This window comes from Hyla sarda, unplaced genomic scaffold (assembly GCF_029499605.1).
Source record: "Hyla sarda isolate aHylSar1 unplaced genomic scaffold, aHylSar1.hap1 scaffold_2589, whole genome shotgun sequence".
In the NCBI taxonomy this organism is placed as follows: Eukaryota; Metazoa; Chordata; class Amphibia; order Anura; family Hylidae; genus Hyla; species Hyla sarda.
Window position 1 is genome coordinate 1 of NW_026609278.1, and position 23,597 is coordinate 23,597.

A 23,597-nucleotide genomic window follows, 5' to 3' on the forward strand; every position below is an offset into this window, starting at 1 on the left:
CCATAGAGGAGACAACCCACACAACACATCTCATAGAGGAGACGACCCACACACACGTCCCATAGAGGAGACGACCCACACACACAACAGTCCCATAGAGGAGACGACCCACACACACACATCCCATAGAGGAGACGACACAACACACACACACACGTCCCATAGAGGAGACAACCCACACACACGTCCCATAGAGGAGACGACCCACACACACAGCTCCCCCATAGAGGAGACGACACACACCAACACACACAGTCCCATAGAGGAGACGACCCACACACACGTCCCATAGAGGAGACGACCCACACACACACGTCCCATAGAGGAGACGACCCACACACACACGTCCCATAGAGGAGACGACCCACACACACGTCCCATAGAGGAGACGACCCACACACACGTCCCATAGAGGAGACGACCCACACACACGTCCCATAGAGGAGACGACCCACACACACGTCCCATAGAGGAGACGACCCCACACACACGTCCCATAGAGGAGACGACCCACACACACACGTCCCATAGAGGAGACGACCACACACACACGTCCCATAGAGGAGACGACCCACACACACGTCCCATAGAGGAGACGACCCACACACACGTCCCATAGAGGAGACGACACACACACACACACACGTCCCATAGAGGAGACGACCCACACACACGTCCCATAGAGGAGACGACCCACACACACGTCCCATAGAGGAGACGACCCACACACACGTCCCATAGAGGAGACGACCCACACACACGTCCCATAGAGGAGACGACCCACACACACGTCCCATAGAGGAGACGACCACACAACGACACGACACACACGTCCCATAGAGGAGACGACCCACACACACGTCCCATAGAGGAGACGACCCACACACACGTCCCATAGAGGAGACGACCCACACACACGTCCCATAGAGGAGACGACCCACACACACGTCCCATAGAGGAGACGACCCACACACACGTCCCATAGAGGAGCGACCCACACACACGTCCCATAGAGGAGACGACCCACACACACGTCCCATAGAGGAGACGACCCACACACACGTCCCATAGAGGAGACGACACACACGACGACACACACGTCCCATAGAGGAGACGACCCACACACACGTCCCATAGAGGAGACGACCCACACACACGTCCCATAGAGGAGACGACCCACACACACGTCCCATAGAGGAGACGACCCACACACACGTCCCATAGAGGAGACGACCCACACACACGTCCCATAGAGGAGACGACCCACACACACGTCCCATAGAGGAGACGACCCACACACACGTCCCATAGAGGAGACGACCCACACACACGTCCCATAGAGGAGACGACCCACACACACGTCCCATAGAGGAGACGACCCACACACACGTCCCATAGAGGAGACGACCCACACACACGTCCCATAGAGGAGACGACCCACACACACGTCCCATAGAGGAGACGACCCACACACACGTCCCATAGAGGAGACGACCCACACACACGTCCCATAGAGGAGACGACCCACACAGCACGTCCCATAGAGGAGACGACCCACACACACGTCCCATAGAGGAGACGACCCACACACACGTCCCATAGAGGAGACGACCCACACAGCACGTCCCATAGAGGAGACGACCCACACGACACGTCCCATAGAGGAGACGACCCACACAGCACGTCCCATAGAGGAGACGACCCACACAGCACGTCCCATAGAGGAGACGACCCACACGCACGTCCCATAGAGGAGACGACCCACACAGCACGTCCCATAGAGGAGACGACCCACACAGCACGTCCCATAGAGGAGACGACCCACACACACGTCCCATAGAGGAGACGACCCACACACACGTCCCATAGAGGAGACGACCCACACACACGTCCCATAGAGGAGACGACCCACACACACGTCCCATAGAGGAGACGACCCACACACACGTCCCATAGAGGAGACGACCCACACGCACGTCCCATAGAGGAGACGACCCACACGCACGTCCCATAGAGGAGACGACCCACACGACCACGTCCATAGAGGAGACGACCCACACCACGTCCATAGAGGAGACGACCCACACACACGTCCCATAGAGGAGACGACCCACACACACGTCCCATAGAGGAGACGACCCACACACACGTCCCATAGAGGAGACGACCCACACACACGTCCCATAGAGGAGACGACCCACACACACGTCCCATAGAGGAGACGACCCACACACACGTCCCATAGAGGAGACGACCCACACACACGTCCCATAGAGGAGACGACCCACACACACGTCCCATAGAGGAGACGACCCACACACACGTCCCATAGAGGAGACGACCCACACACACGTCCCATAGAGGAGACGACCCACACACACGTCCCATAGAGGAGACGACCCACACACACGTCCCATAGAGGAGACGACCCACACGCACGTCCCATAGAGGAGACGACCCACACACACGTCCCATAGAGGAGACAACCCACACACACGTCCCATAGAGGAGACGACCCACACACACGTCCCATAGAGGAGACGACACACACACACACACGTCCCATAGAGGAGACAACCCACACACACATCTCCATAGAGGAGACGACCCACACACACGTCCCATAGAGGAGACGACCCACACACACGTCCCATAGAGGAGACGACCCACACACACACGTCCCATAGAGGAGACGACACACACACACGTCCCATAGAGGAGACAACCCACACACACGTCCCATAGAGGAGACGACCCACACACACGTCCCATAGAGGAGACGACACACACACACAACACACACGTCCCATAGAGGAGACAACCCACACACACGTCCCATAGAGGAGACGACCCACACACACACGTCCCATAGAGGAGACGACCCACACGCACGTCCCATAGAGGAGACGACCCACACGCACGTCCCATAGAGGAGACGACCCACACGCACGTCCCATAGAGGAGACGACCCACACACACGTCCCATAGAGGAGACGACCCACACACACGTCCCATAGAGGAGACGACCCACACACACGTCCCATAGAGGAGACGACCCACACACACGTCCCATAGAGGAGACGACCCACACACACGTCCCATAGAGGAGACGACCCACACACACGTCCCATAGAGGAGACGACCCACACACACGTCCCATAGAGGAGACGACCCACACACACGTCCCATAGAGGAGACGACCCACACACACACGTCCCATAGAGGAGACGACCCACACACACGTCCCATAGAGGAGACGACCCACACACACGTCCCATAGAGGAGACGACCCACACGCACGTCCCATAGAGGAGACGACCCACACACACGTCCCATAGAGGAGACAACCCACACACACGTCCCATAGAGGAGACGACCCACACACACACGTCCCATAGAGGAGACGACACACACACACACACACACGTCCCATAGAGGAGACAACCCACACACACATCTCATAGAGGAGACGACCCACACACACGTCCCATAGAGGAGACGACCCACACACACGTCCCATAGAGGAGACGACCCACACACACACACACGTCCCATAGAGGAGACAACCCACACACACGTCCCATAGAGGAGACGACCCACACACACGTCCCATAGAGGAGACGACACACACACACGTCCCATAGAGGAGACGACACACACACACACACACGTCCCATAGAGGAGACAACCCACACACACGTCCCATAGAGGAGACGACCCACACACACACGTCCCATAGAGGAGACGACACACACACACACACACGTCCCATAGAGGAGACAACCCACACACACATCTCATAGAGGAGACGACCCACACACACGTCCCATAGAGGAGACGACCCACACACACGTCCCATAGAGGAGACGACCCACACACACGTCCCATAGAGGAGACGACCCACACACACGTCCCATAGAGGAGACGACCCACACACACGTCCCATAGAGGAGACGACCCACACACACGTCCCATAGAGGAGACGACCCACACACACGTCCCATAGAGGAGACGACCCACACACACGTCCCATAGAGGAGACGATCCACACACACGTCCCATAGAGGAGACGACCCACACACACGTCCCATAGAGGAGACGACCCACACACACGTCCCATAGAGGAGACGACCCACACACACGTCCCATAGAGGAGACGACCCACACACACGTCCCATAGAGGAGACGACCCACACACACGTCCCATAGAGGAGACGACCCACACACACGTCCCATAGAGGAGACGACCCACACGCACGTCCCATAGAGGAGACGACCCACACACACGTCCCATAGAGGAGACAACCCACACACACGTCCCATAGAGGAGACGACCCACACACACACGTCCCATAGAGGAGACGACACACACACACACACGTCCCATAGAGGAGACAACCCACACACACATCTCATAGAGGAGACGACCCACACACACGTCCCATAGAGGAGACGACTCACACACACGTCCCATAGAGGAGACGACCCACACACACACATCCCATAGAGGAGACGACACACACACACACACACGTCCCATAGAGGAGACAACCCACACACACGTCCCATAGAGGAGACGACCCACACACACGTCCCATAGAGGAGACGACACACACACACACACACGTCCCATAGAGGAGACAACCCACACACACGTCCCATAGAGGAGACGACCCACACACACACACGTCCCATAGAGGAGACAACCCACACACACACGTCCCATAGAGGAAACAACCCACACACACGTCCCATAGAGGAGACAACCCACACACACATCTCATAGAGGAGACGACCCACACACACGTCCCATAGAGGAGACGACCCACACACACGTCCCATAGAGGAGACGACCCCACACACACGTCCCATAGAGGAGACGACCCACACACACGTCCCATAGAGGAGACGACCCACACACACGTCCCATAGAGGAGACGACCCACACACACGTCCCATAGAGGAGACGACCCACACACACGTCCCATAGAGGAGACGACCCACACACACGTCCCATAGAGGAGACGACCCACACACACAGACGACCCACACACACGTCCCATAGAGGAGACGACACACACACACACACGTCCCATAGAGGAGACGACCCACACACACGTCCCATAGAGGAGACGACCCACACACACGTCCCATAGAGGAGACGACCCACACACACGTCCCATAGAGGAGACGACCCACACACACGTCCCATAGAGGAGACGACCCACACACACGTCCCATAGAGGAGACGACCCACACACACGTCCCATAGAGGAGACGACACACACACACACGTCCCATAGAGGAGACGACCCACACACACGTCCCATAGAGGAGACGACCCACACACACGTCCCATAGAGGAGACGACCCACACACACGTCCCATAGAGGAGACGACCCACACACACGTCCCATAGAGGAGACGACCCACACACACGTCCCATAGAGGAGACGACACACACACACGTCCCATAGAGGAGACGACACACACACACGTCCCATAGAGGAGACAACCCACACACACGTCCCATAGAGGAGACGACACACACACGTCCCATAGAGGAGACAACCCACACACACACGTCCCATAGAGGAGACGACACACACACACGTCCCATAGAGGAGACGACCCACACGCACGTCCCATAGAGGAGACGACCCACACGCACGTCCCATAGAGGAGACGACACACACACACGTCCCATAGAGGAGACGACCCACACACACGTCCCATAGAGGAGACGACCCACACACACGTCCCATAGAGGAGACGACCCACACACACGTCCCATAGAGGAGACGACCCACACACACGTCCCATAGAGGAGACGACCCACACACACGTCCCATAGAGGAGACGACCCACACACACGTCCCATAGAGGAGACGACCCACACACACGTCCCATAGAGGAGACGACCCACACACACGTCCCATAGAGGAGACGACCCACACACACGTCCCATAGAGGAGACGACCCACACACACGTCCCATAGAGGAGACGACCCACACACACGTCCCATAGAGGAGACGACACACACACACACGTCCCATAGAGGAGACGACCCACACACACGTCCCATAGAGGAGACGACCCACACACACGTCCCATAGAGGAGACGACCCACACGCACGTCCCATAGAGGAGACGACCCACACGCACGTCCCATAGAGGAGACGACACACACACACACGTCCCATAGAGGAGACGACCCACACACACGTCACATAGAGGAGACGACCCACACACACGTCCCATAGAGGAGACGACCCACACACACGTCCCATAGAGGAGACGACCCACACACACGTCCCATAGAGGAGACGACCCACACGCACGTCCCATAGAGGAGACGACACACACACACACACGTCCCATAGAGGAGACGACACACACACACACACGTCCCATAGAGGAGACGACCCACACACACGTCCCATAGAGGAGACGACCCACACGCACGTCCCATAGAGGAGACGACCCACACGCACGTCCCATAGAGGAGACGACACACACACACACACGTCCCATAGAGGAGACGACCCACACACACGTCCCATAGAGGAGACGACCCACACGCACGTCCCATAGAGGAGACGACCCACACACACGTCCCATAGAGGAGACAACCCACACACACGTCCCATAGAGGAGACGACCCACACACACGTCCCATAGAGGAGACGACCCACACACACGTCCCATAGAGGAGACGACCCCACACACACGTCCCATAGAGGAGACGACCCACACACACGTCCCATAGAGGAGACGACCCACACACACGTCCCATAGAGGAGACGACCCACACACACGTCCCATAGAGGAGACGACCCACACACACGTCCCATAGAGGAGACGACCCACACACACGTCCCATAGAGGAGACGACCCACACACACGTCCCATAGAGGAGACGACCCACACACACGTCCCATAGAGGAGACGACCCACACACACGTCCCATAGAGGAGACGACCCACACACACGTCCCATAGAGGAGACGACCCACACACACGTCCCATAGAGGAGACGACCCACACACACGTCCCATAGAGGAGACGACCCACACACACGTCCCATAGAGGAGACGAACCACACACACGTCCCATAGAGGAGACGACCCACACACACGTCCCATAGAGGAGACGACCCACACGCACGTCCCATAGAGGAGACGACACACACACACGTCCCATAGAGGAGACGACCCACACACACGTCCCATAGAGGAGACTACCCACACACACGTCCCATAGAGGAGACGACCCACACACACAGACGACCCACACACACGTCCCATAGAGGAGACGACACACACACACACGTCCCATAGAGGAGACGACCCACACACACGTCCCATAGAGGAGACGACCCACACACACGTCCCATAGAGGAGACGACCCACACACACGTCCCATAGAGGAGACGACCCACACACACGTCCCATAGAGGAGACGACCCACACACACGTCCCATAGAGGAGACGACCCACACACACGTCCCATAGAGGAGACGACCCACACACACGTCCCATAGAGGAGACGACCCACACACACGTCCCATAGAGGAGACGACCCACACACACGTCCCATAGAGGAGACGACCCACACACACACGTCCCATAGAGGAGACGACCCACACACACGTCCCATAGAGGAGACGACACACACACACACGTCCCATAGAGGAGACGACCCACACACACGTCCCATAGAGGAGACGACCCACACGCACGTCCCATAGAGGAGACGACCCACACGCACGTCCCATAGAGGAGACGACCCACACGCACGTCCCATAGAGGAGACGACCCACACGCACGTCCCATAGAGGAGACGACCCACACACACGTCCCATAGAGGAGACGACCCACACACACGTCCCATAGAGGAGACAACCCACACACGTCCCATAGAGGAGACGACCCACACACACGTCCCATAGAGGAGACGACCCACACACACGTCCCATAGAGGAGACGACCCACACACACGTCCCATAGAGGAGACGACCCACACACACGTCCCATAGAGGAGACGACCCACACACACGTCCCATAGAGGAGACGACCCACACGCACGTCCCATAGAGGAGACGACCCACACACACGTCCCATAGAGGAGACAACCCACACACACGTCCCATAGAGGAGACGACCCACACACACGTCCCATAGAGGAGACGACCCACACACACGTCCCATAGAGGAGACGACCCACACACACGTCCCATAGAGGAGACGACCCACACACACGTCCCATAGAGGAGACGACCCACACGCACGTCCCATAGAGGAGACGACACACACGCACGTCCCATAGAGGAGACGACCCACACACACGTCCCATAGAGGAGACTACCCACACACACGTCCCATAGAGGAGACGACCCACACACACAGACGACCCACACACACGTCCCATAGAGGAGACGACCCACACACACGTCCCATAGAGGAGACGACACACACACACACGTCCCATAGAGGAGACGACCCACACACACGTCCCATAGAGGAGACGACCCACACACACGTCCCATAGAGGAGACGACCCACACACACGTCCCATAGAGGAGACGACCCACACACACGTCCCATAGAGGAGACGACCCACACACACGTCCCATAGAGGAGACGACCCACACACACGTCCCATAGAGGAGACGACCCACACACACGTCCCATAGAGGAGACGACCCACACACACGTCCCATAGAGGAGACGACCCACACACACACACGTCCCATAGAGGAGACGACCCACACACACGTCCCATAGAGGAGACGACACACACACACACGTCCCATAGAGGAGACGACCCACACACACGTCCCATAGAGGAGACGACCCACACGCACGTCCCATAGAGGAGACGACCCACACGCACGTCCCATAGAGGAGACGACCCACACGCACGTCCCATAGAGGAGACGACCCACACGCACGTCCCATAGAGGAGACGACCCACACGCACGTCCCATAGAGGAGACGACCCACACGCACGTCCCATAGAGGAGACGACCCACACGCACGTCCCATAGAGGAGACAACCCACACACGTCCCATAGAGGAGACGACCCACACACACGTCCCATAGAGGAGACGACCCACACACACGTCCCATAGAGGAGACGACCCACACACACGTCCCATAGAGGAGACGACCCACACACACGTCCCATAGAGGAGACGACCCACACACACGTCCCATAGAGGAGACGACCCACACACACGTCCCATAGAGGAGACGACCCACACACACGTCCCATAGAGGAGACAACCCACACGCACGTCCCATAGAGGAGACGACCCACACGCACGTCCCATAGAGGAGACGACCCACACGCACGTCCCATAGAGGAGACGACCCACACACACGTCCCATAGAGGAGACGACCCACACACACGTCCCATAGAGGAGACAACCCACACACGTCCCATAGAGGAGACGACCCACACACACGTCCCATAGAGGAGACGACCCACACACACGTCCCATAGAGGAGACGACCCACACGCACGTCCCATAGAGGAGACGACCCACACACACGTCCCATAGAGGAGACGACCCACACGCACGTCCCATAGAGGAGACGACCCACACACGTCCCATAGAGGAGACGACCCACACACACGTCCCATAGAGGAGACGACCCACACACACGTCCCATAGAGGAGACGGGACACCAATGTGAACAATCACTAACGGAGGTAAAAAGTCACAGCGGCTGCGCATTGTGGGTCGTCACGAGGACAGCGCGGGAAGAGGAGGAGCATGCGCAGTAATGATCTTATAGCCGGATACGCCGGTTGTTATGGTAACCGGTCGGATACAACAACATGGCGCTGCCCGGTACCGTCCGCCGCCAGCTGGATACAGTCACCCGGAACATCTTCACTGATAACCGAGGACGGGGTCGCAAAAGAGCGGGGTCCATGATGGCGGGGGTGAGGACTGGGGGTATAAGGGGCAGATACTGCTGGGTACAGGGGGTATAAGGGGCAGATACTGCTAGGTACAGGGGGTATAAGGGGCAGATACTGCTGGGTACAGGGGGTATAAGGGGCAGATACTGCTGGGTACAAGGGGTATAAGGGGCAGATACTGCTGGGTACAGGGGGTATAAGGGGCAGATACTGCTAGGTACAGGGGGTATAAGGAGCAGATACTGCTGGGTACAGGGGGTATAAGGGGCAGATACTGCTGGGTACAGAGGTATAAGGGGCAGATACTGCTGGGTACAGGGGGTATAAGGGGCAGATACTGCTGGGTACAAGGGGTATAAGGAGCAGATACTGCTGGATACAGGGGGTATAAGGAGCAGATACTGCTGGGTACAGGGGGTATAAGGGGCAGATACTGCTGGATACAGGGGGTATAAGGGGCAGATACTGCTGGGTACAGGGGGTATAAGGGGCAGATACTGCTGGGTACAGGGGGTATAAGGGGCAGATACTGCTGGGTACAGGGGGTATAAGGGGCAGATACTGCTGGGTACAGGGGGTATAAGGGGCAGATACTGCTGGGTACAGGGGGTATAAGGGGCAGATACTGCTGGGTACAGGGGGTATAAGGGGCAGATACTGCTGGGTACAGGGGGTATAAGGGGCAGATACTGCTGGGTACAGGGGGTATAAGGGGCAGATACTGCTGGGTACAGGGGGTATAAGGGGCAGATACTGCTGGGTACAGGGGGTATAAGGGGCAGATACTGCTGGGTACAGGGGGTATAAGGGGCAGATATTGCTGGGTACAGGGGGTATAAGGGGCAGATACTGCTGGATACAGGGGGTATAAGGGGCAGATACTGCTGGGTACAGGGGGTATGAGGGGCAGATACTGCTGGGTACAGGGGGTATGAGGGGCAGATACTGCTGGGTACAGGGGGTATGAGGGGCAGATACTGCTGGGTACAGGGGTATGAGGGGCAGATACTGCTGGGTACAGGGGGTATGAGGGGCAGATACTGCTGGGTACAGGGGGTATAAGGGGCAGATACTGCTGGGTACAGGGGGTATGAGGGGCAGATACTGCTGGGTACAGAGGTATAAGGAGCAGATACTGCTGGGTACAGGGGGTATAAGGGGCAGATGCTGCTGGGTACAGGGGGTATAAGGGGCAGATACTGCTGGGTACAGGGGGTATGAGGGGCAGATACTGCTGGGTACAGGGGGTATGAGGGGCAGATACTGCTGGGTACAGGGGGTATGAGGAGCAGATACTGCTGGGTACAGGGGGTATAAGGAGCAGATACTGCTGGGTACAGGGGGTATAAGGAGCAGATACTGCTGGATACAGGGGGTATAAGGGGCAGATACTGCTGGGTACAGGGGGTATAAGGGGCAGATACTGCTGGGTACAGGGGGTATAAGGGGCAGATACTGCTGGGTACAGGGGGTATAAGGGGCAGATACTGCTGGGTACAGGGGGTATAAGGGGCAGATACTGCTGGGTACAGGGGGTATAAGGGGCAGATACTGCTGGGTACAGGGGGTATAAGGGGCAGATACTGCTGGGTACAGGGGGTATAAGGGGCAGATACTGCTGGGTACAGGGGGTATAAGGGGCAGATATTGCTGGGTACAGGGGGTATAAGGGGCAGATACTGCTGGATACAGGGGGTATAAGGGGCAGATACTGCTGGGTACAGGGGGTATGAGGGGCAGATACTGCTGGGTACAGGGGGTATGAGGGGCAGATACTGCTGGGTACAGGGGGTATGAGGGGCAGATACTGCTGGGTACAGGGGGTATGAGGGGCAGATACTGCTGGGTACAGGGGGTATGAGGGGCAGATACTGCTGGGTACAGGGGGTATAAGGGGCAGATACTGCTGGGTACAGGGGGTATGAGGGGCAGATACTGCTGGGTACAGAGGTATAAGGAGCAGATACTGCTGGGTACAGGGGGTATAAGGGGCAGATGCTGCTGGGTACAGGGGGTATAAGGGGCAGATACTGCTGGGTACAGGGGGTATGAGGGGCAGATACTGCTGGGTACAGGGGGTATGAGGGGCAGATACTGCTGGGTACAGGGGGTATGAGGAGCAGATACTGCTGGGTACAGGGGGTATAAGGAGCAGATACTGCTGGGTACAGGGGGTATAAGGAGCAGATACTGCTGGATACAGGGGGTATAAGGGGCAGATACTGCTGGGTACAGGGGGTATAAGGGGCAGATACTGCTGGGTACAGGGGGTATAAGGGGCAGATACTGCTGGGTACAGATGTATAAGGAGCAGATACTGCTGGGTACAGGGGGTATGAGGGGCAGATACTGCTGGGTACAGGGGGTATAAGGGGCAGATACTGCTGGGTACAGGGGGTATAAGGGGCAGATACTGCTGGGTACAGGGGGTATAAGGGGCAGATACTGCTGGATACAGGGGATATAAGGGGCAGATACTGCTGGGTAATGGGGGTATAAGGGGCAGACACTGCTGGGTACAGGGGGTATAAGGGGCAGATACTGCTGGGTACAGGGGGTATAAGGGGCAGATACTGCTGGGTACAGGGGGTATAAGGAGCAGATACTGCTGGATACAGGGGGTATAAGGAGCAGATACTGCTGGGTACAGGGGGTATAAGGAGCAGATACTGCTGGGTACAGAGGTATAAGGGGCAGATACTGCTGGGTACAAGGGGTATAAGGGGCAGATACTGCTGGGTACAGGGGGTATAAGGAGCAGATACTGCTGGGTACAGGGGGTATAAGGAGCAGATACTGCTGGGTACAGGGGGTATAAGGGGCAGATACTGCTGGATACAGGGGGTATAAGGGGCAGATACTGCTGGGTACAGGGGGTATAAGGGGCAGATACTGCTGGGTACAGGGGGTATAAGGGGCAGATACTGCTGGGTACAGGGGGTATAAGGGGCAGATACTGCTGGGTACAGGGGGTATAAGGGGCAGATACTGCTGGGTACAGAGGTATAAGGGGCAGATACTGCTGGGTACAGGGGGTATAAGGGGCAGATACTGCTGGGTACAGGGGGTATAAGGGGCAGATACTGCTGGGTACAGGGGGTATAAGGGGCAGATATTGCTGGGTACAGGGGGTATAAGGGGCAGATACTGCTGGGTACAGGGGGTATAAGGGGCAGATACTGCTGGGTACAGGGGGTATAAGGGGCAGATACTGCAGGGTACAGAGGGTATAAGGGGCAGATACTGCTGGGTACAGGGGGTATAAGGGGCAGATACTGCTGGGTACAGGGGGTATAAGGAGCAGATACTGCTGGGTACAGGGGGTATAAGGGGCAGATACTGCTGGGTACAGGGGGTATGAGGGGCAGATACTGCTGGGTACAGGGGGTATAAGGAGCAGATACTGCTGGGTACAGAGGTATAAGGGGCAGATACTGCTGGGTACAGGGGGTATAAGGGGCAGATACTGCTGATAGATATGATATAAGGGGCAGATACTGCTGGGTACAGGGGGTATAAGGGGCAGATACTGCTGGGTACAGGGGGTATGAGGGGCAGATACTGCTGGGTACAGGGGGTATAAGGAGCAGATACTGCTGGGTACAGAGGTATAAGGGGCAGATACTGCTGGGTACAGGGGGTATAAGGGGCAGATACTGCTGATAGATATGATATAAGGGGCAGATACTGCTGGGTACAGGGGGTATGAGGCGCAGATACTGCTGATAGATATGGTATAAGGGGCAGATACTGCTGATAGATATGGTATAAGGGGCAGATACTGCTGGGTACAGGGGGTATAAGGGGCAGATACTGCTGATAGATATGATATAAGGGGCAGATACTGGGGTGGACTCTTCCGGGTACCTCTTCCTGCCCTATTAACCCTCTCACACACTATATTTGTACTGCACCAGTCTCTCCCTGTTTTCTCTGGTCTCTTATTCGGTCACATTTATCTGCCCCCGAAAAAGCCACAAAAACTGAATCATGGAGGAGAAAAATGATGAAAATCATACAAAGGTGGTGTCTGTCCACAGCCTTAAAGGGGTCCTCCGCCCCTAGACCGCTTATCTTCTATCCTTAGGAGCGGGACCCCAGACATCCGGTGCACAGAGTGAACTTCGCTCTGTGCCGAATGACTGGCAATGCGGGCCTGAGGCTGTCACGCCCCCTCCCATAGACATGCATTGAGGGGGGTGTGGCCATGATGTCACGTGCGGGGCGTGACCGTGATGTGTTAAGTTTACACCATGATTTGTGCCTCATAGGCATCTGGTGACTGTTCAGGTCAGTTTTTGTGTGTATCTAAGTGCGGGCTCAGACTGTTAACCACAGCAGACAGCGCTTAGATACTTCGGCCCCAGCTCGGATACTTCGGCCCCAGCTCGGATACTTCGGCCCCAGCTCGGATACTTCGGCCCCAGCTCGGATACATTGTCAGCTGATCCTGAGTTTTCATCGATGTATCTGCACCTCAGGGGCACCAATCTGGGTGTGAACCAAGATGTATATGAGATGTGTGGCCCCAGAAGGTTATAACGGCGGCGGATCGGATCGCCATCACATGACTGATTCTCTTCTGTCTCTTTTAGAGGTTGACGTGGTCTCTAGTTTGCCGCTGCAGATGTCGCTCTACTTCAATGTGTTTTATTTCCCTTTCTGGTGGATCTGTGATGTCCTGACACTTCAACTGAAGGTACTAACGAAACTGATGAGAGAGAGCCATCTGTCTCCTACTGTCACATGACTGTCTCACTCTCCTGCCCGTCTCATACTGTCACACGACTGTCTCACGCTCCTGCCCGTCTCATACTGTCACACGACTGTCTCACGCTCCTGCCCGTCTCATACTGTCACACGACTGTCTCACTCTCCTGCCCGTCTCATACTGTCACTCGACTGTCTCACTCTCCTGCCCGTCTCATACTGTCACACGACTGTCTCACTCTCCTGCCCATCTCATACTGTCACACGACTGTTTCATTCTCCTGCCCGTTTCATACTGTCACACGACTGTCTCATTCTCCGCCCGTTTCATACTGTCACACGACTGTCTCATTCTCCGCCCGTTTCATACTGTCACACGACTGTCTCATTCTCCGCCCGTCTCATACTGTCACACGACTGTCTCATTCTCCACCCGTCTCATACTGTCACACGACTGTCTCATTCTCCACCCGTCTCATACTGTCACACGACTGTCTCATTCTCCACCCGTCTTATACTGTCACACGACTGTCGCATTCTCCACCCGTCTCATACTGTCACACGACTGTCTCATTCTCCACCCGTCTCATACTGTCGCACGACTGTCTCATTTTCCACCCGTCTCATACTGTCACACGACTGTCGCATTCTCCACCCGTCTCATACTGTCACACGACTGTCTCATTCTCCACCCGTCTCATACTGTCACACGACTGTCTCATTCTCCACCCGTCTCATACTGTCACACGACTGTCTCATTCTCCACCTGTCTCATACTGTCACACGACTGTCTCATTCTCCACCTGTCTCATACTGTCACATGACTGTCTCATTCTCCACCCGTCTCATACTGTCACAAGACTGTCTCATACTGTCACACGACTGTCTCATTCTCCACCTGTCTCATACTGTCACATGACTGTCTCATTCTCCACCCGTCTCATACTGTCACATGACTGTCTCCTGAATTGTTTTCCATGTTGTATTCGGAGCTTCTTGTGAGCGTCACCGATCCCTGCAGCATAATAAATGGCATCTGGTATCTATCTGACATGATGGCGCTGCATATGGCATCTCTCGAAAAAGATGAGATCATATAGACGGCGATCTGCTCCCCATCATCATGAGGAAAACAACACTTCTGTCCCCCTAAAGTCATCGAGAACTGTGGGCTGGACTCATGGGGCCCCTCTGGACCCCTGGAGCGGGCCCTCAGTGATGACCTCAGGGACAGTAAAGGGTTGGCAGCTGTGATTTATTATGAGAGCTGTGAGTGGCGCCTACTGCAGGAGAGTCGTAGTATTACACCTGCCCCTATAGTATGGGCCGAATCTTCCAGCGCCCCCTGTAAGAGGTGGAATGAACCCTGACAAACCCTTCGGGCCTCAGAACCTCGGGGTCTGTTCACACACTCAGGTTTTTCTTTGCATTTTCCTAAAGCCAAAGCAGCAAATTCTATTATGGTGGCTTTTATGTGTGATTATTCCTGCAGTGCGTCCTCCTCCCTGATACTATAAATGTATCCTCTATTATGTGATTATTCCTGCAGTGCGTCCTCCTCCCTGATACTATAAATGTATCCTCTATTATGTGATTATTCCTGCAGTGCATCCTCCTCCCTGATACTATAAATGTATCTTCTATTATGTGATTATTCCTGCAGTGCGTCCTCCTCCCTGATACTATAAATGTATCTTCTATTATGTGATTATTCCTGCAGTGCGTCCTCCTCCCTGATACTATAAATGTATCTTCTATTATGTGATTATTCCTGCAGTGCGTCCTCCTTCCTGATACTATAAATGTATCTTCTATTATGTGATTATTCCTGCAGTGCGTCCTCCTCCCTGATACTATAAATGTATCTTCTATTATGTGATTATTCCTGCAGTGCGTCCTCCTTCCTGATAATATAAATGTATCTTCTATTATGTGATTATTCCTGCAGTGCGTCCTCCTCCCTGATACTATAAATGTATCTTCTATTATGTGATTATTCCTGCAGTGCGTCCTCCTCCCTGATACTATAAATGTATCTTCTATTATGTGATTATTCCTGCAGTGCGTCCTCCTTCCTGATAATATAAATGTATCTTCTATTATGTGATTATTCCTGCAGTGCGTCCTCCTCCCTGATACTATAAATGTATCTTCTATTATGTGATTATTCCTGCAGTGCGTCCTCCTCCTTCCTGATACTATAAATGTATCTTCTATTATGTGTTTATTCCTGCAGTGCGTCCTCCTCCCTGATACTATAAATGTATCTTCTATTATGTGATTATTCCTGCAGTGCGTCCTCCTCCTTCCTGATACTATAAATGTATCTTCTATTATGTGATTATTCCTGCAGTGCGTCCTCCTCCCTGATACTATAAATGTATCTTCTATTATGTGATTATTCCTGCAGTGCGTCCTCCTCCCTGATACTATAAATGTATCTTCTATTATGTGATTATTCCTGCAGTGCGTCCTCCTCCCTGATACTATAAATGTATCTTCTATTATGTGTGATTATTCCTGCAGTGCGTCCTCCTCCCTGATACTATAAATGTATCTTCTATTATGTGTGATTATTCCTGCAGTGCGTCCTCCTTCCTGATACTATAAATGTATCTTCTATTATGTGATTATTCCTGCAGTGCGTCCTCCTCCCTGATACTATAAATGTATCTTCTATTATGTGTGATTATTCCTGCAGTGCGTCCTCCTCCCTGATACTATAAATGTATCTTCTATTATGTGATTATTCCTGCAGTGCGTCCTCCTCCCTGATACTATAAATGTATCTTCTATTATGTGATTATTCCTGCAGTGCGTCCTCCTTCCTGATACTATAAATGTATCTTCTATTATGTGATTATTCCTGCAGTGCGTCCTCCTTCCTGATACTATAAATGTATCTTCTATTATGTGATTATTCCTGCAGTGCGTTCTCCTTCCTGATACTATAAATGTATCTTCTATTATGTGATTATTCCTGCAGTGCGTCCTCCTCCCTGATACTATAAATGTATCTTCTATTATGTGATTATTCCTGCAGTGCGTCCTCCTCCCTGATACTATAAATGTATCTTCTATTATGTGATTATTCCTGCAGTGCGTCCTCCTCCCTGATACTATAAATGTATCTTCTATTATGTGATTATTCCTGCAGTGCGTCCTCCTCCCTGATACTATAAATGTATCCTCTATTATGTGATTATTCCTGCAGTGCGTCCTCCTCCCTGATACTATAAATGTATCTTCTATTATGTGTTTATTCCTGCAGTGCGTCCTCCTTCCTGATACTATAAATGTATCCTCTATTATGTGATTATTCCTGCAGTGCGTCCTCCTCCCTGATACTATAAATGTATCTTCTATTATGTGATTATTCCTGCAGTGCGTCCTCCTTCCTGATACTATAAATGTATCCTCTATTATGTGATTATTCCTGCAGTGCGTCCTCCTTCCTGATACTATAAATGTATCCTCTATTATGTGATTATTCCTGCAGTGCGTCCTCCTTCCTGATACTATAAATGTATCTTCTATTATGTGTTTATTCCTGCAGTGCGTCCTCCTTCCTGATACTATAAATGTATCTTCTATTATGTGATTATTCCTGCAGTGCGTCCTCCTCCCTGATACTATAAATGTATCTTCTATTATGTGATTATTCCTGCAGTGCGTCCTCCTTCCTGATACTATAAATGTATCCTCTATTATGTGATTATTCCTGCAGTGCGTCCTCCTTCCTGATACTATAAATGTATCTTCTATTATGTGTTTATTCCTGCAGTGCGTCCTCCTCCCTGATACTATAAATGTATCTTCTATTATGTGTGATTATTCCTGCAGTGCGTCCTCCTCCCTGATACTATAAATGTATCTTCTATTATGTGTTTATTCCTGCAGTGCGTCCTCCTCCCTGATACTATAAATGTATCTTCTATTATGTGATTATTCCTGCAGTGCGTCCTCCTCCCTGATACTATAAATGTATCTTCTATTATGTGATTATTCCTGCAGTGCGTCCTCCTCCCTGATACTATAAATGTATCATCTACTATGTGATTATTCCTGCAGTGCGTCCTCCTCCCTGATACTATAAATGTATCTTCTATTATGTGATTATTCCTGCAGTGCGTCCTCCTTCCTGATACTATAAATGTATCTTCTATTATGTGTTTATTCCTGCAGTGTGTCCTCCTCCCTGATACTATAAATGTATCTTCTATTATGTGATTATTCCTGCAGTGCGTCCTCCTCCCTGATACTATAAATGTATCCTCTATTATGTGATTATTCCTGCAGTGCGTCCTCCTCCCTGATACTATAAATGTATCTTCTATTATGTGATTATTCCTGCAGTGCGTCCTCCTCCCTGATACTATAAATGTATCCTCTATTATGTGATTATTCCTGCAGTGCGTCCTCCTCCCTGATACTATAAATGTATCTTCTATTATGTGATTATTCCTGCAGTGCGTCCTCCTTCCTGATACTATAAATGTATCTTCTATTATGTGATTATTCCTGCAGTGCGTCCTCCTCCCTGATACTATAAATGTATCTTCTATTATGTGATTATTCCTGCAGTGCGTCCTCCTCCCTGATACTATAAATGTATCTTCTATTATGTGATTATTCCTGCAGTGCGTCCTCCTCCCTGATACTATAAATGTATCTTCTATTATGTGATTATTCCTGCAGTGCGTCCTCCTCCCTGATACTATAAATGTATCTTCTATTATGTGATTATTCCTGCAGTGCGTCCTCCTTCCTGATACTATAAATGTATCTTCTATTATGTGATTATTCCTGCAGTGCGTCCTCCTTCCTGATACTATAAATGTATCTTCTATTATGTGATTATTCCTGCAGTGCGTCCTCCTTCCTGATACTATAAATGTATCTTCTATTATGTGTGATTATTCCTGCAGTGCGTCCTCCTCCCTGATACTATAAATGTATCTTCTATTATGTGATTATTCCTGCAGTGCGTCCTCCTCCCTGATACTATAAATGTATCTTCTATTATGTGATTATTCCTGCAGTGCGTCCTCCTCCCTGATACTATAAATGTATCTTCTATTATGTGATTATTCCTGCAGTGCGTCCTCCTCCCTGATACTATAAATGTATCTTCTATTATGTGATTATTCCTGCAGTGCGTCCTCCTCCCTGATACTATAAATGTATCTTCTATTATGTGATTATTCCTGCAGTGCGTCCTCCTCCCTGATACTATAAATGTATCTTCTATTATGTGATTATTCCTGCAGTGCGTCCTCCTCCCTGATACTATAAATGTATCTTCTATTATGTGTTTATTCCTGCAGTGCGTCCTCCTCCCTGATACTATAAATGTATCTTCTATTATGTGATTATTCCTGCAGTGCGTCCTCCTCCCTGATACTATAAATGTATCTTCTATTATGTGATTATTCCTGCAGTGCGTCCTCCTCCCTGATACTATAAATGTATCTTCTATTATGTGATTATTCCTGCAGTGCGTCCTCCTCCCTGATACTATAAATGTATCTTCTATTATGTGATTATTCCTGCAGTGCGTCCTCCTCCCTGATACTATAAATGTATCTTCTATTATGTGATTATTCCTGCAGTGCGTCCTCCTCCCTGATACTATAAATGTATCTTCTATTATGTGATTATTCCTGCAGTGCGTCCTCCTCCCTGATACTATAAATGTATCTTCTATTATGTGTTTATTCCTGCAGTGCGTCCTCCTCCCTGATACTATAAATGTATCTTCTATTATGTGATTATTCCTGCAGTGCGTCCTCCTCCCTGATACTATAAATGTATATTCTATTATGTGTTTATTCCTGCAGTGCGTCCTCCTCCCTGATACTATAAATGTATCTTCTATTATGTGATTATTCCTGCAGTGCGTCCTCCTCCCTGATACTATAAATGTATATTCTATTATGTGATTATTCCTGCAGTGCGTCCTCCTCCCTGATACTATAAATGTATCTTCTATTATGTGATTATTCCTGCAGTGCGTCCTCCTCCCTGATACTATAAATGTATATTCTATTATGTGTTTATTCCTGCAGTGCGTCCTCCTCCCTGATACTATAAATGTATCTTCTATTATGTGTTTATTCCTGCAGTGCGTCCTCCTCCCTGATACTATAAATGTATCTTCTATTATGTGATTATACCTGCAGTGCGTCCTCCTCCCTGATACTATAAATGTATCTTCTATTATGTGATTATTCCTGCAGTGCGTCCTCCTCCCTGATACTATAAATGTATCTTCTATTATGTGATTATTCCTGCAGTGCGTCCTCCTCCCTGATACTATAAATGTATCTTCTATTATGTGATTATTCCTGCAGTGCGTCCTCCTCCCTGATACTATAAATGTATCTTCTATTATGTGATTATTCCTGCAGTGCGTCCTCCTCCCTGATACTATAAATGTATCTTCTATTATGTGATTATTCCTGCAGTGCGTCCTCCTCCCTGATACTATAAATGTATCTTCTATTATGTGATTATTCCTGCAGTGCGTCCTCCTCCCTGATACTATAAATGTATCTTCTATTATGTGTTTATTCCTGCAGTGCGTCCTCCTCCCTGATACTATAAATGTATCTTCTATTATGTGATTATTCCTGCAGTGCGTCCTCCTCCCTGATACTATAAATGTATCTTCTATTATGTGATTATTCCTGCAGTGCGTCCTCCTTCCTGATACTATAAATGTATCTTCTATTATGTGATTATTCCTGCAGTGCGTCCTCCTCCCTGATACTATAAATGTATCTTCTATTATGTGATTATTCCTGCAGTGCGTCCTCCTCCCTGATACTATAAATGTATCTTCTATTATGTGATTATCACTGCAGTGCGTCCTCCTTCCTGATACTATAAATGTATCTTCTATTATGTGTTTATTCCTGCAGTGCGTCCTCCTCCCTGATACTATAAATGTATCTTCTATTATGTGTTTATTCCTGCAGTGCGTCCTCCTCCCTGATACTATAAATGTATCTTCTATTATGTGATTATTCCTGCAGTGCGTTCTCCTTCCTGATACTATAAATGTATCTTCTATTATGTGTGATTATTCCTGCAGTGCGTCCTCCTTCCTGATACTATAAATGTATCTTCTATTATGTGATTATTCCTGCAGTGCGTCCTCCTCCCTGATACTATAAATGTATCTTCTATTATGTGATTATTCCTGCAGTGCGTCCTCCTTCCTGATACTATAAATGTATCTTCTATTATGTGTTTATTCCTGCAGTGCGTCCTCCTCCCTGATACTATAAATGTATCTTCTATTATGTGTTTATTCCTGCAGTGCGTCCTCCTCCCTGATACTATAAATGTATCTTCTGTTATGTGATTATTCCTGCAGTGCGTCCTCCTCCCTGATACTATAAATGTATCTTCTATTATGTGATTATTCCTGCAGTGCGTCCTCCTCCCTGATACTATAAATGTATCTTCTATTATGTGATTATTCCTGCAGTGCGTCCTCCTCCCTGATACTATAAATGTATCTTCTATTATGTGATTATTCCTGCAGTGCGTCCTCCTCCCTGATACTATAAATGTATCTTCTATTATGTGTTTATTCCTGCAGTGCGTCCTCCTCCCTGATACTATAAATGTATCCTCTATTATGTGATTATTCCTGCAGTGCGTCCTCCTCCCTGATACTATAAATGTATCTTCTATTATGTGATTATTCCTGCAGTGCGTCCTCCTCCCTGATACTATAAATGTATCTTCTATTATGTGATTATTCCTGCAGTGCGTCCTCCTCCCTGATACTATAAATGTATCTTCTATTATGTGATTATTCCTGCAGTGCGTCCTCCTCCCTGATACTATAAATGTATCTTCTATTATGTGATTATTCCTGCAGTGCGTCCTCCTCCCTGATACTATAAATGTATCTTCTATTATGTGATTATTCCTGCAGTGCGTCCTCCTTCCTGATACTATAAATGTATCTTCTATTATGTGTGATTATTCCTGCAGTGCGTCCTCCTCCCTGATACTATAAATGTATCTTCTATTATGTGATTATTCCTGCAGTGCGTCCTCCTCCCTGATACTATAAATGTATCTTCTATTATGTGTTTATTCCTGCAGTGCGTCCTCCTCCCTGATACTATAAATGTATCTTCTATTATGTGTTTATTCCTGCAGTGCGTTCTCCTTCCTGATACTATAAATGTATCTTCTATTATGTGATTATTCCTGCAGTGCGTCCTCCTCCCTGATACTATAAATGTATCATCTATTATGTGATTATTCCTGCAGTGCGTCCTCCTCCCTGATACTATAAATGTATCTTCTATTATGTGATTATTCCTGCAGTGCGTCCTCCTCCCTGATACTATAAATGTATCTTCTATTATGTGTTTATTCCTGCAGTGCGTCCTCCTCCCTGATACTATAAATGTATCATCTATTATGTGATTATTCCTGCAGTGCGTCCTCCTCCCTGATACTATAAATGTATCTTCTATTATGTGTTTATTCCTGCAGTGCGTCCTCCTCCCTGATACTATAAATGTATCTTCTATTATGTGTTCATTCTTGCAGTACGTCCTCCTCCCTGATACTATAAATGTATCTTCTATTATGTGTTTATTCCTGCAGTGCGTCCTCCTCCCTGATACTATAAATGTATCTTCTATTATGTGTTTATTCCTGCAGTGCGTCCTCCTCCCTGATACTATAAATTGTTACGCCGAGCGCTCCGGGTCCCCGCTCCTCCCCGGAGCGCTCGCTACACTCTCTCCGCTGCAGCGCTCCGGTCGGATCCACTGACCCGGGGCGCTGCGATTCTGCTTCCAGCCGGGATGCGATTCGCGATGCGGGTAGCGCCCGCTCGCGATGCGCACCCCGGCTCCCGTACCTGACTCGCTCTCCCTCGGTCCTGTCCCGGCGCGCGCGGCCCCGCTCCCTAGGGCG

General features: G+C 50.9%; 1 long non-coding RNA gene across 1 annotated transcript; it reads left to right on the plus strand.

Moving 5' to 3' along the window:
* Positions 1-9,783: 9,783 nt before the first annotated feature.
* LOC130324091 (uncharacterized) lies at positions 9,784-23,235 on the plus strand. The gene is made up of 3 exons (XR_008869227.1): positions 9,784-9,956; positions 14,531-14,634; positions 23,226-23,235. It is a non-coding gene; the product is annotated as an uncharacterized LOC130324091 (long non-coding RNA).
* Positions 23,236-23,597: the final 362 nt, after the last annotated feature.